The sequence below is a fragment of the Takifugu flavidus genome, chromosome 6, assembly GCF_003711565.1.
Source record: "Takifugu flavidus isolate HTHZ2018 chromosome 6, ASM371156v2, whole genome shotgun sequence".
NCBI classification, from domain to species: Eukaryota; Metazoa; Chordata; class Actinopteri; order Tetraodontiformes; family Tetraodontidae; genus Takifugu; species Takifugu flavidus.
The window spans coordinates 10463546-10478730 of record NC_079525.1 but is presented as its reverse complement, the minus strand read 5'-3'; the positions used below and the strand labels follow the sequence as shown (position 1 = coordinate 10478730).

The 15185-nt window shown below is 42.7% G+C and overlaps 1 long non-coding RNA gene across 1 annotated transcript; it reads right to left on the bottom strand.

Moving 5' to 3' along the window:
• Positions 1-3889: 3889 nt before the first annotated feature.
• Positions 3890-5489, bottom strand: LOC130527998 (uncharacterized). Its single transcript, XR_008951169.1, has 2 exons — positions 5127-5489; positions 3890-5023 (listed from the first exon to the last, which is right to left on the bottom strand). It is a non-coding gene; the product is annotated as an uncharacterized LOC130527998 (long non-coding RNA).
• Positions 5490-15185: the final 9696 nt, after the last annotated feature.

Below are 15185 nucleotides of genomic sequence, written 5' to 3'. Positions count from 1 at the left end.
AGTGTGCAGCGACTGTCGATGGAGCGTCTGAAAGAGCAAATTATAGCTGTGTCATCTGCTTCAGTTCCCGTTTGAAAAACCCAAATCAGCCAACTCTTTCAGTCACTGCGGGAAAAAAAACACATTTAAAGATCTCCAGTGGCTTGGCTAATAAACATAAACATACAATGAATAAATGTCCTAAAATATATATTAGCCAAGACAAATGGCTCAAATAAAGTGGTGATTTGTTGTCACGGTGCACTCCAAATCCCTCCATATAAATGATTTTAAGCCTTCTAGCCACTTTTATGGCCACATTTGTATACATGCAGGCTGGCTCTACTAGGCCAGCATACACCAGCATTCAGCGGCTTCAGATCTCCACACTTTGTGTGGCCTCCACATTACCTCAAGAAAAAATTCTGTGTGAACCGTTTGGGGGTTTGCCCCTTCATCTTCGATGACCCCCCTCATGTTCCAGCAAGGTCTACAAAGACATGGATGAGTGAGTTTGGAGTCCTTACCTTTGCCTGAATATGACACAATGGGAATGAATTAGACAAGACTGGCAATTAGGTTTTCTCTTCCACCATATATGCCCGACCTCCCAAAGGATGGGTCCCCTTAGCACACCTCTAAACCACGAGGGCAGAAAGAGATGAGGCTGTTAGCAGCAAAGCCAGGGCCAGTTCCAAATTAGAAGAATGGGACATCATTATCCCACATGTTCATGTGTATGTTAAAGTTGTCCCAGTACTTTTGGCAATATGATCATTGGTGGAGATCTGAGGTCAAATCTGTCTTTGGGTTTGTCTTCAGTAACTGAGTAGTTGCTCTATTGTGGTTGAGTTTAGGGTGACGGAGCCTCTGCATCACTGAAAAACTTTGGTTTTCAGATCATCGTCCATCTGCATTAGGAGCCCTCCTCTCCCAGTTCTGATGCCTTTGTCGGAAGGAAGACAGAAACTATAGATCTATACATTTGAGAATTTATGTCTGTCTCTCTTCTTATCATGCTTACAACATCAGATTGGATGTGTGAGTTGAGCAAATCTTGATTGAATTCAATCAAATACATTTTAGGGGTATTTTGAGACAACTTCCCAAACACTTGAGCCAATTACAGTGTAACTGGCTCCTTTTCCATCTCGTTCATCTCAGAAGGCCACTTATTCCATGTGTGTGGTAGATGTCCTCTCAGCCACACAGAGAATAACGAATTACACAGCAAAGCAAGCGGATTTAAATATTTAGACTTTTTAATGATTCATGTGTGGAAAGATACAAGACATCAGAGGAAAGATACGCAATTCAATTTAACATATAATTGTGTATACTGATACTTTAAATAAGAAAGAAAGAAAGGCTAGAAAAACCTCAAGGAACAAGACAACAAACAGGAGGCCCAGCAGAGGCTCCTGCGAGGTACCATCAGGTTGTTCAAAGATTCTCTTTTGTTCACAAAGTTGTCTCGCTCGACTCAGGCTGAGTGTTTTCTGTCAGGCAGATCTTAAAGCACATGGCGAATATTTTAATCAAAGGAAATGGAAAAAAGGACAATGAAGCTTAGAGTAGCCACCGATGAATAATCTGCCCTGTTATTGTACTGCGTGTGCACTGCTACAGGACCAAATACATGCCGAGGATGAGGTGATTTAGATGCAAAGCTGCGCTTTGCTTATATCTGTATCTGGTGATTTTTGATTTAAGTATTTCTTTGACAGCCAAAACCGCCCTTTAATTTACGTGTTTCTTATTGCTTCCAGCTGTTAAGGGAAGTAATTTAGGGAGGTATTTTCATTTAAAGCTTAAAAATCTTAATTACAGATCTTAGTTATGGATTCATGATAGACAACAAAGTATTTCCTTACACATAAATAAATATATATGAAACAAAATCTATAAGATTTTAATTTGCTGGGATGGTTGTGGCTGTTCAAAGAGACGTTATCAGTGGCATACTAAAGGTTCTTGAGGACGGATGATGCTCTAGGTCTAGGCCATAGATAATTGGATGCCGTGATGTCACTGCTGCTGACTCAGCCTGATCTTTCACTTTGACTGGCTGGGAGACGTCTTACCCCCCTCTTCTGCCGCCACAGACGGTGGTTTCGGATGCCCGCTGATGTTAGTGAATATGGTTGGCTTCCTGTTTCAAGGCTGAAGCTGACCTGATGATCACAAATCCACATTAATTATTTAGAAAGAACTTTTAGGGTTGAAGTTTTTCTGGGATTATCTTTGGCCACTGGACAGTCCATGTGGCGGTGTATATAGCTTTAATGTCAGCTGTGGCACATAATCTATTTCCCTTTGCTTTGATCTGCACCACAAGCACGCATGTAAACATATAATCATAATTTTGTTCAAATTGCGCTTTCGTTCAGGCCTTCTAAAATGGTCAATCTTGTCTCTCCATTCAAATGAATAATCCAACCATTTGCTGCAATAACAGCTTGTAATGTCCTTCTGTTAAGGCTAATTATAGGCTTTTAATTCTAAGAGAGAACCTATTTTAGTATCGTATTATCTGCCAGCATGTCTCTCTCTCTCTCTTTCTCACACACACACACACTCACACGCTCACTCCACTCCATTAGCGATGCCTCTCTGTGATGCAGGTGCAATGGGGGTCACCTGGCTGGATTTAAATAATGCAATATTTCACCTTCCACCAAATTTGCTGTGGTTTCACGTCACTTCCACTGCAGCACTTATCTGCCCAAAATTGCTTTTATTTATTTTTGACACTCATTGCTTTTTTAAATCCATGTCTAACATAATTTTTGGCCCTTTGACTTATTTTGCAGGTGCTCAAACAGGCGAACCTCCTTTTAGCTGACCGTATATGCAAGCCCAATCAATTATTGCATGGTTTTAATTAATAATTTATGTTATTCACGAGCAGTGGTGTGAAAATGAAGTTGAAAGTAATGTGATGGGCTTCGGTCTGCCAAAAAGTTGTGCGCAATGGCAAATGGATTAATGCATATGTGTACAAATGCAGGAGTTCTGGACCAACATTCACTACCACCGCCTTCCCCCATCACACACACACACACACACACACACACAACACACACACACACACACACACACTTGTGGGTAGTGTCTAAGTGTTTGCTCCTATGGGAGAAGGTGGCTAATTTTGTCTAATAGCATGGCTACCCTTCATCTTCCCTCTGGGACCACTGTATTCAATTAACAACGGGTTATACCTCTCACTCCTCCACTGTTGATTGCCGCTAGCACTGACAAACTAATGGGGCATCATTCTACAGTATTTATGAATGCACCTTGCTTTGTGTTTTGATAAATTAAAGAAGGAGACGCAAGGATTATCGCATCATTTCGTCATAGACTTGGTTTTTGCTGCTTGGTTACTGCCTTCAGAAAATATTTAAATGGAATGAACCGATTCAGGGGTTGTTCGTGGCAAAGACTTTTGATTAGTAGCAAATCTCAGCCATGTTTAAGGTGCTATGGCTGATTGGAGGAGTGCTTAACTGAAAAATACATACAGACAGGACCTGTGTAGTAGGCATTACAGTCAGCTGTGGGCTCTGCTGTTTCATTTCTCAGGTCGGTCGGTCGGTCGGTCGGTCGGTCGGTCTGTCTGTCTGTCTGTCTGTCTGTCAAGTCCAAATTACCAAAAAGCAGAACAATTGGCTCTTTTTTCCCCAGGAATGACCTTTAACCTCACCTTCTGGACAACTTCAAAGGTCTGCATGGAGAGTGAAATGCTTAGAATATCTTTCACACTGACATCGAAGTCTCCTTTTGGATGTAAAACTTGTTAAAAATTAGACATTACTGGCAGCTGCATCTTGAGTTTTGTCACGTGAAAACTCTGTTTGATAATGAGCAGCTTTAAATAAATCTTTAACTGTCAATTACACAAGACGTGTTTTAGAAGTGCATTTAATTAGCAGTAAATCATACACCTCTGTTGATTTCACTTTTAATTAGTCTGCAGTAGCAAAGAATAATTTTCTTTGTGTTACTGTGCAACTTAGACTGATGGGTCAAAAATATGTATTTGCACTGAGTACAGGATCTCCAGGGAATCACATTCACATTTTTCAACTTTTCCTCTTCGCACAGGCAGCAAAGATGAAGAGATTCTCCAGATCAGACGTGTTCACAAATACATAAGATGGCTAAACATTTGTATAATGAGCCTGCTGGATTAAAATCCAGTTAGTTTAAGTTACCATACAACAATGCATGTGTGCAAAGGGCTTACTTAAGACTGAAATATGAATGTATACTTTGTCGAATTTGTGTAATTTTACCCTCTGTGAACGTCTGCCATCGTGATGGTGGGTACACTCGCACAGGCGTTTGGTTTTCCTGAACACCTTAAACATCTGTTTGCATTTCTTTGGGCTTCTCTTGCAGCAGTCGTCAGGCCCATCGATGAGAAACAAAATTACGGGAAAGTGAAATGTACAATTTAACTGATTGTGCCATCTGTAAGTATCCGCAGCAGCACTACAACAGCTGCTACTGTGCTAACACACACACACAACACACACACGCATACTCACACACAGACACACGCATCCTTGTACTTCTGTCTTTGTGAGGACTTTCATAGACATAATGCGTTATCCAGCTCCTAACCCTAACCGTCCCTACTAATCCCCTGACCCCGATCTAAACCCACTTCAAACATAAAATCACATCTTAACCCTCAGACAGCCCTTTGAAGTCGTGAGGACAGACCAAAATGTCCTTACTTCCTAAAAATGTCCTCATTTTGCAAGTAGAATGATCATTTTGGGTATGTAGCAAGTACAAGAACACACAAACACACACATGCACTTGTGCACACACACCACATACTATTTACCTTACAGTGATAACATTAGAACTATTAAAACTATATAAAGTTAATAGAGAATTAATTGGTCTAACATTTAAAACACTGGGATTAAAACATAATTACCAGCAGAAGCAGCTGAGCAGCCCAGAGGTCCAGTTTGCAAATTTCTTTGTGGAATGAAAATTTGGAAAAGGCAAAAGTTCTGATGGGCAGCTGGGTAAAGGAGGGGGAGAAGGGTGGAAGAAGTAAAGACAAACAGAGGAGAACCAACTCCTGCAGGACAGTTTACAATTCCTAAAGATTTTTAGAGTTTTACATTAATTCTTGATGTTTTCTTCATTTTCTGTCTCCAGCCTCAGCAGCCTTGTGGGCGATGTGGCCTTGGGTCTTTTCCGATCGTTTGACCTCTGCTGTTTCTTGCCAGCAGACAAAGAATCAAGCGAATGCTGCTCCTCCCTGGTGTCACTGCCATGTCTTCTGGAGCCCCGTGTTTGTACGTCCTTTCCCTGGATTGTTCAGACGCTGTCTCTTTAGGCGAGTGGGATATTCTGGGCTTTTTCAGCAGGGGGTCAGTGATTTCTTCTGGCTTGGAAGGTTTTGGATGATGTGTCGGAGAGGGATTACAGTTGTTACGGAATGGAGCGAGTGGAGCGGCCCGGCCTCCCCAGTAGGGATGTTCCGTCTCCTGCAGAGGACGACAGAGGAAGAATATACTAGAGTTAGTGGTGCCTGGCTAGTCAAAACTCTTACATTTACATCTACATTTACTTTACATTTTAAACCTATTTGACACAGTCGTGTTGTTTCACATTGGAAATCCGAGCGCAGCGGTTAGCACGGTTGCCTGAGTGTGTTAAAGCTCTAGGTTTCCTCCATTGGTCAAAAAGATGGAAAAAAAATGATAACCACTATTTATTCCCATACATGGCAGTTTAATTAATGGTTTATTTCAATAAATTAACAACAAAATAACAATCAAGCACTGTTAATAATATTAATAATATGATTAGATGTATTTGCAACACCGCATTGCTGCTTTCTCTCCGCTCCTCCTGGATAATCAACCATCCAACCATCATATCGCAACTCTGCTCAGGTGTTTACTCTAACATCCCTGCAAGGTTATCCCAGGAAACAGATGTCAAATCTACCCAAGGTGGAATAAAAAATATATTAATTACTCCTTGGGCCGCTATGAATAGGATAGTCACAGGAAGAGAGATACGCTCTCGCTGAATTAGCAGCTTTTTGAATGAATTGTTCTGCAACCCTGACAACAAAGCACCGCGCGCACACGACCTTGAACAGAAGTCGGTCCTTCTTTCCGCGGAGAGCTCATTCCAAAACTGTCACGCCTCTGTTGCGCCTCACCAACCTATATAAATATCACAGTTTTGTTGAACATAAAAGAGCAGCTACCTTTTAATAAGCCCAAAGGTGGTGGGGGAGTATGGAGTTGTTACTGAATGACTGCTGTTCCAACCCTGGGAGGACAAAACAACACAGTCGCAAGTCCCGCCTGGTCAGTCGATTTTCCATCTGTTTCGTGTGCAACTGCTTTCATTGTCTCTCAAATAACAAAAATGGGGATAACAACCCTCTTGCCTTTGGGTTCGTACGATCCATACATGGCATCTGCTGTGGCGTTAAGAACTGTGATAAAAATAGTGCTGATGAAAATCCAAAGTTCATTTAAGTTCGTGGACTGACTAAACTACCTGAACAGTTGCTCGCTTTCCTCTTGACCATCAAATCGGGAATCATCTCCTGCTGTCCCGATCAAGAAAAATCTGTGGCTACACGATACGAGTGAGTCAAAGGTGCTTTTGATTGCCAGCAGACAGTAGAAGCAGTCATGGAGTCCTAAAGGCCTTTAGACATGTGTGTAATGTCACCTGAAAACTCACTAGTGGAACATTGACTGCATCTATAAATTCACACTCGAGCATGGATTCATTTTCCCGTGATGGTGGTTGATGGGAAAAAGGAAGACAAATGTTGACAGATGTCTTTACTGAAGATGTTTCATGCAATAAATGAGTGTTTGTGATGGAGTGCATAAATCTGCTGCCTCTGTTCCCACACGAGGGCCAGACCAGATCCTGCCATTCCATTCCATTAGTGAAACAATTAGCAAGGACAGTACTTAGCAAAACAAAACAACATAAAAGCCATTAAAAGGTTTCCCATTTGAGAAGAGTAAGTGCTTTAGCATGATGTTGCTTATTAGCAGTGCCATGCCGCTACTTGCCCAAGCTGTGTTACAGCTCGGAATTTAAAGTTGGGTCTTAAGCTCAGCGTGACACAATAAATATGTGTAGCTACCAAAGTGGCCAGCTGCTTTGAACCTTATCTAGACCCTTCTGTTCAGTGTGGAATCAGAGGAAAGATTAGTGCAACATATTTTAGCTGCAGAGTTGCTCTATTTACCCCCCGTTCCTCTAAACCAGCAAACCTGAAGGAGTCCTACCCCCTGCAGAGGGAGACGGCTGATGCTTCTTGCAGCACATTCTCGCATACCTGCAGTGTTTGCAGATAAATAGCTGCGTGTGTGAGAGTGCGTGCATGGGCGTGAGCGTGCATTGCGTGCAGGAGTGTGAGTCTGACTCTCCCCATATTCAAAATAATGAAAATGAGTCGGTGCTTTGAGGGACGTCTCCAAGGGTGAATGTGCAAGCGGGCAGACGTGCACGCGAGATAATTCAGTCTGCTGCAGCAGGAAAGTGTCATAACAAATTATATTCACCGGAGGCACGAACTCCTGAGCTCAATTTCAACTTGATCCCAAATCCATGAAGGAGTATGTAAATATATGCGCCACATGGAAACATTACAATGCTACGCCACTCCATCTAGCAAAATATATTCCTATCTGGCATCAAAGTTTTCCTTCTTTTTCTCACTCAGCAACCCAATTAGTGTGTGTTTCAAATGATCTACTACCACTGCAGTAGTTTTAAGTTTCCCAGAGCGCATACTCACAAATTCAGGCATCACAGAGGCCCATTTTCCCTCTATTTGTACTTGTTTGTCTGCACTTTCAAACATTATTTTGCTAGATGACAGAGAGGCCTGGTCCTTCACTTTAACGACGACTGCGTTGTCTTGTCAACACGCAGGTGTGCCGGATGTGGAGGATTTCACATAAAAGCTCATTAACGATGCGGCAGCGGCGCATGGTCAATAGGCCATAGTTGGCATCTTAAATCAAGAAGCTGCCAGTTTTGCATTGCAATTAAAGGACAAGATGTAATGCCATCTCTTCATTATAGAGCTTGGGTGCATTGTTGGGGTTCTGAAGGCATTAAGCGCAACTCCGGTCGGCTCTTAAATCACAGCCGTATCATGTTTTGCTAATGACATGAAAAGCTGTTCTCGCCCCCATCTCCATTAATCGCGTGGGCGCGCTGAGATAAAACCTGACAGCGTTCACAATACCAGAGTGATAAATCTTGGTGAGGGTGGGGGCTTCACACTGGGGCCACACGCCTAATAACGCTAATTACGTTGACATGGCTGTGGAGGGGCACAATCATCCACCTGCACTTACACAAGTTACAGATGAGATGCGTGCACCTTTGGGAATAATCAACCACGTGTCCTTATGTTTGGCTCCTTTCCTTTTTTCATTCCACCAGCTCGACGCTGTATGTTGTCAGATAATCATGCATTGTTAATCAGCAATTAAACACCGTAAGATAACACTGGCTGTTTAATATGTGATTAATATAATTAATGGCACAAATTAAAAGTGCATCGTATTGGTTGCAAGACTGTGTCGAGGCGTCAGTGTGAGACCGCAGCCCGTTCGTCTGCACTTTATTCTCTGTCAGAGTTGAAGACGCAATGAAGAGAAAGAGAAAGATACGGGCGTCGTTGAGGTTCAACAGTTTAATCGTGATACACCTCTCTTATGTTGGGAATGAATAATCCTCAATGTTTCCCTGCAGTTTCAAAAGAGAACAATGATTCATTATGCTTCTCCAGTGGCAGCAACAGGTTTTCCTGGAACAAAGCTCCTAATCAGAATGTGGTGCGACAGCATTATGAGCGAACTGAAGGAAATCTATGGAGCCAGTTGATCAGTTGCCTGTTTCTCCGTATTGACTGACAATTGAGTGATATGCGAGGTGATGCAGGAGGCCGGCACAGGCAAAAGAGATTTGAAAAGTTGTTAATGGCGGCTCAAAGAATATCTCCCCAACAGGGAAGGACATAAGAAGTGGCACTTGTGATAAATTGTCCCAAACAAGAACCTCTGCAAAGTAAAGCCAGGCAGGGTAATTGCTGCGATGCTAATATTTGATAATCCAATAAAGGCTTCTAAAGTGACCAATGATAGCCACGAGCACAGCTGGGAAAGATTTCATTTTGCTCTCAAGAACACAAAAAGGAGGAGAAATTCTCTTATGGATAATGAGAGTGAATAAGGGATTTAATACTAATGGGGTCCTTCTTATTTCAGTGAGATAGAGAGCAAAGAATATGAGTGGAACTTAAATTTCTATTCAGAACAAAACATGTCCCTCAGACCTTAATGAAAATGTGATTGAATGGACCGTTTTGTATAATAAAAGACATCCTTTGAAAGAGTATGTACACAGAAATTTCTCAAAAAATGTGCTAATTAAAACCATCAAGGTAAGGAAGCAGTTCCTTAATTGTTTTGAGCAATATTTTGAGCATGTGCAAATACACAGCAGCAATACATAGAGCTCTCCATTCTTAGATTCTTTTCAAACAGGATACTAAAAATGATGTTTTATATTCTAAATCCTGTCATAAATAAAGCAAAAGGGGGTTTAGAAAACACCGCTAAACATGTTGGCTTTAACACCCCCACATAGCGAGATGTTTAAATAAATGTGTTCCAAAGTAATTGCTAATTAGACGGAGGCTCTTCTACATACCACCGGGGAAACAATGAGGCTGTTAAATGAAATGAGTAGGGATCAAACTGAAGGAGGCTCTGAAGCCTCAGCAGTGACAGGCGCTTGTTAAGCAATTGCAGTCAAACATGTGCACGGAACCCTACAATAGACGCACACACACATCCATTCACTCATCTCCTGACACTCAAAATACTCATCTGACACTCAAACGCCGGCAACTGACAGCTACGACATGCTGCCCTGACAGATCAAACCTGATTTACAATGCATGTGTGTGTGCGCGCGTGTGTGTGTGGATGTAGAGCGTGTGAGAGAGAAAGAAATAGTGTGTGTCGGAGAGAGTTCCTGTGAGATGGAAATGAGCAGAGTTAGGGGTCAGAATTGTAAATTTGACTGTCACATATCATGTCAGTCACTGTGCCCTCTGTACTCTCTCTGTCCCTCACACACACACAAACATGCCTACACACACGATTGCACCACCAACCCTTCCAGCTATTCATTCCAATCTCCAGGATAATCAATCAGCATGCTCTGTGTTATTTTGCTTCATTTCATTTTCTCATTTCCTTTTTTTTTTTTTTTTTTTTGGATTATGGTGTGGTCAAATGTGCAGCTCCTCAAGAGGAGGCAGTTGAGATATCTAACAGATTTCCTACTGGGTTCTACACCTGACAGAGGATGACATGATTTCTGATCATACAACTTAGTGGTGGGGGCTCAATGTTTATGCAACAGAGACCATTTTAATCCACGACACAGTTCCTACCGGTGCTGCAAATGTAATGAGAACAACGGTGGCGTGGGAAAGTTGCTCTGACCTCAAAAATGACTTTTCTTTAACTACTTAGTGCCAATGTGACTAAAGTCAATAGCAAAGACTGTTTGTGTCAGGGGATAAACAGAGAGTAGTGCTGGTGTTTAATCGTCCTTTGCAAGAGCTTTACGACTGCAAGAGCTCTATGACTCGCACTCAAGCACCTAAAATGCTAAAACAGTGTAATGCACTATACTGTTGTTTATTGTGTATCTGATTGTATTCTGACCGACAAGGTCCTAAGAGGCCTAGCTCCATCCTACCTGGAGGAGCTAGTGACACCTTACCAGCCCAATAGACTGCTCCGCTCTCAGAATGCTGGTCTACCTGTGGTCCCCAGAGTCTCTAGGGGTAGAATGGGGCGCCGAGCATTTAGCCATCAGGCCCCCCTGCTGTGGAACCAGCTCCCCGTCCAGGTACGGGAGGCTGACTCCATCTCTACTTTTAAGATTAGACTTAAGACCTTCCTCTATGGAAAAGCTTATTGTCACTAATTCTGTAGTTGTAGTTATTATCCTAGACAGACAAATTATCATAATTAGAGGGTCGACTAATTATTAGGTTAACATCTTAGTTATGCTGTTGTAGGCCGAGGCTGCTGGGGTTCAGAAACATGATCACCTGACAGGCCTCTGTCACCCCACTGGGTCATACTCTGCTCTGCTCTGCTCTGCTCTGCTCTGCTCTCCTCTCCTCTCCTCTCCTCTCCTCTCCTCTCTCCTCCTCTCTCCTCTCCTCCCCCTACATGAGCCTGGTCCTGCTCAAGGTTTCTTCCTGTTAAAGGGGAGTTTTTTTTCCTGATTGTAACAGATGCTATATAAATAAAGATTGATTGATAAAGATTGAATAGTGCATACAGTATTTAATGCAAATGTATGTATTTGTGTGTGTGTGTGTGTGTGTGTGTGTGTGTGTGTGTGTGTGTGTGTGTGTGGACTGTGGGGGTGGGGGGTGGAATAAAGCCTCAGGGCATCAGCAAAGGTTGCTGCTGAGGGAGTTCCCCTAAAAGGAACATGCATCATCCCTGACTCTCATCTTGATTTTGCATGCTACAGATACGATCACACCAAACCCGGCCTCTCGCCGCTGCACCACCACACTCTCCCCCAGCCTACAGACATCCTCGCTCATCCAAATGTTTACTCGATACAGTTTTCCGCTTATTCTCAGAATGGCACAAGCACTCTAAGTCCCCCCTGCAGGCATTGCACAAAATAGGTAAAACACTGCTGCCAGGAGATGAGCTGCAGAATATGAAAGTCTCAGGGGCTCAAAACAGTTCCATTTGAACGTATTTACTATGGAATCACTTGCATTATGGAAACTGTGTTGTCTTGAATAATAACAATAGTAATAACAAAAAAAACGCCTCACCATCATGTCACAAACTCTCAGGCATCACCCACAGTCGATGTCTTTTCAGTGAGAGGCTGCCAGATGAGCCAGAGGGAAAATGTCTGGAAAACCATAAAGAACCTGCTCCACTACTCACAGGGCTACATATCCCTCCCACGCAGTAATGCACGTGTCTTTCTGTTGTTGTGCATCTGATAAAAATGTCAAACTAAAATCTAAACCCCATAGCTAGTGGCCATTAGAGTGTTTAGTAAAAGCAGTTTACAGTAGGACTCTGTAGGAGCCTCAGAATATTCATCCCCGGGCGCTTCTTGCATCTACAGCCTGTTAGTGATGTCTGTGGTGTGTCTAGTTTCTACATTATACTGGAAGGAAAGTCAGAAAATGGAAAGATCTATAGGGCGGGTTTCACCTGTCCTCTCGCTGAACATAGAGAATTTAATAAAAGCAGCAGAACAGGAGATCTACAGTGGTCACGGTTGTAAATGTCAAAATGAAGGCCTCTCATTGTACCATAGAAATTACTGACCTCTTAGATTCCTGCTGTGCTTTAACAACATGTAATAGTCTCACTGAAGAGCCAGTAGAGTGTGAAGGATGTGGAGCCTCTGCAGGGTAGCTGTCTGCTCCAACCTAACCCCCCGCCGTTCCGTGAGGAAAACAAATAAAAAACCTACCGTGGATTATAATAATAGATGTTCTTTTAAAATATGTTTATTATAATATATAGCTTTGATCTGCCAACACCTCTTGCGAGAAAAACTACTTTAATCACTATGAGACCTCCTCGCTACAACATATATTAGCCTTCGCCCCGATCTTTATTAGCCCTCACCCAGAACGTTTGCACTTTATTGGGCAGTGCAGTTGGCAGCGGTCAGCTCACCCTATAGACCGGTGGGCCCATGGTGATCACTTTATGCTCTGTAGCTTGACCAACCAGTCAGTTGTGTCATCTCTCCCTCTTTATATTTGGAGATTAAAGAAGCCGACAGGTCAGTGTCGCCCTGTTAGATGAGGAAAAAATATTCATTTAACAGAAGCTTGTGGTTAGTTTCCGCTGCTGAAGCGGAAAGAAGAAATGGCACAGACAAAACTAATAGACTAATCAGCCCGAGCAGGTTCTGAGCTCTGTTTAGACATTCAAATAACATTCATTTCCACTAACTGACCTGAGAATGAGGACACATTAGCATGGTATGTCAGCGAAAATATTGATTCGCCCACTTCCTGCGTGCACAAACAGAACCAGGCATTGTCCTAAATAGTGTGGTTCACTTGCTGTGAGTGTAAAAGATGTTTTCAAGTGGGAGGAAGAAGCAGCGGACGGAGTTGTATACGTCCCCAAGAATCACACTCTTACCCGCTAATTAGCCGCCTGGATCGGAGATGAGGAATTGATGTAGGATAACACAGACTGCATTCTGCGCTGACACGGAACACGGAGCCAGGCGGTCCATGGTGACTCTTCACGTGGCTGTTGGAATATTCATCAGCATCTTCTGTACAGAAAAATAGCCTCCATCCATGTTAATCACCGAGCCAAACAGTACGACATGACACATTTTTGCTATAAGGGAATTATTCACTGAACATTTGTTGTTTTTAGCTTGTTACTAAACTCAATTAACAAAAGCTGCTGCAAATATTATATTTTTTTGACTATTGTTTGGTTTACGTGTCTCCAGTGTGTGAAAGTGTTTGAAAGTGAAAGTTTGAAAGTGTTTATTTGACACGAGAATGAAGCTGCTTTGTCTGCGTGATTTTAGCTAAAACGTCCAGGACGTGGGTGCTGCCATGTTGCATTGATGGTGTCATTTGCTCAGCAGCATTTGGGAAGCCGCAGTTGTCTCAAGGAGAGTTCAGCTGTCATTCAAAATGGTACTCCTCCTAATTACAGCTATAAATGATGCATAAAAACATGGAAAGCTCAATAATACTGTTCACAAACCTGGTCAGAACCGGATCGCTCTGAGTGGAGCACAGTTTAGGAGCCATGCAGCAGATTTCTGAGCATCCATACGTCTACATCCATCGCCTGTAAACATTTTGAATTCCTCTTTAGGCTCCGTGCATGTGTGCGCTCCGGAGCCTCTATGTTTTCCTGCTGTCATTCCTGCTTTCCTCATTTGTTGCAAAATGCATGTGCAGCTCTCTTTCTCTACTTTTTTAGGTGTGATTAGACAGGACAACTCACGCCCCTGGCAACTCTGTTCTCAGCACTTTAGATATGAAGGCTTGTACGATGTGTGTGTGTGTGTGTGTGTGTGTGTGTGTGTGTGTGTGTGCCACCCCTTGTCAGACTGAAACGAGGCCCATTTTCACTTTGACCCCCTCTTTTTTAACGAACAGCCGCCGCATATGCCTCAGACTGGAACAGCTCTGGGCCTTCATCTATTAAAGGTCCAACCACCCGACCGCCATCGCATTTAATTTTAATATCTCAGTAATAAAAAGATGCTTACACGGCAAAATGAGTATTTCCCTGAGACCTGTGTGCCGCAGTCAGAGCCTGCCTAGAAACCCGTATAAGCACTTAAATACATGCCCACGCACACATAAATGCATTGGACAAGGTCAATGCACTCAGCCAATTATGGCCAATGAGATGTTGCTTTCTGTCTGTATGCGCAGTCTTTGCATCGTGTGGCATGATTACATGTATATAAGACTTTCTTTTGATCCCTGGGGATTTACGTGTGTGTGTGTGTGTGTGTTCACACCCCACATCACATGCCCTCTGTAAAATCTGAACCTTTTCTCTTATTTCTGTACTCCCTTTCTTTCCTCCCTTGCGTCCTCCTGACACAGTGAATGCAATTCCCGGTAAACAGCACAGATATATTCTCTTTAATTTTAATCAGTTCAAACACAATGCAAAATCATTTCGCTAATGGCCCAAATTTATTGTTCTGTTCCAAATCAATTCTTTCTCTCCTGGAATAAAAGACACATTTGGTTTGGAAGGGAAGTGACCTTCATTGCTTTCATCATATCGCCTCTCAAAAGTCTCACAGGAGCTCAACAACTTTCTGCCCCCAGTTGATTGTTACCATGGAAATGCAGCTCTTTGCTCAGCTGTATTCACCATTTTTGCTTATTGATTAATTAGACAAGTGTCTGTTGGCATTCTGACTGCACCTAAACTTTGCTCTCTAAACAGGTTTCCAGTCATTCAGTGTCTCTTATTGGTGATAAGGTTAAAAATGTTAAAGGAAGGCAGATTTGGCTCAGCCCATTTATGGAGCCCTGAACTCAACGCTGGCCTCAGCACGACTGGAACCTGCTCGTTACTCATCCGGACACATTG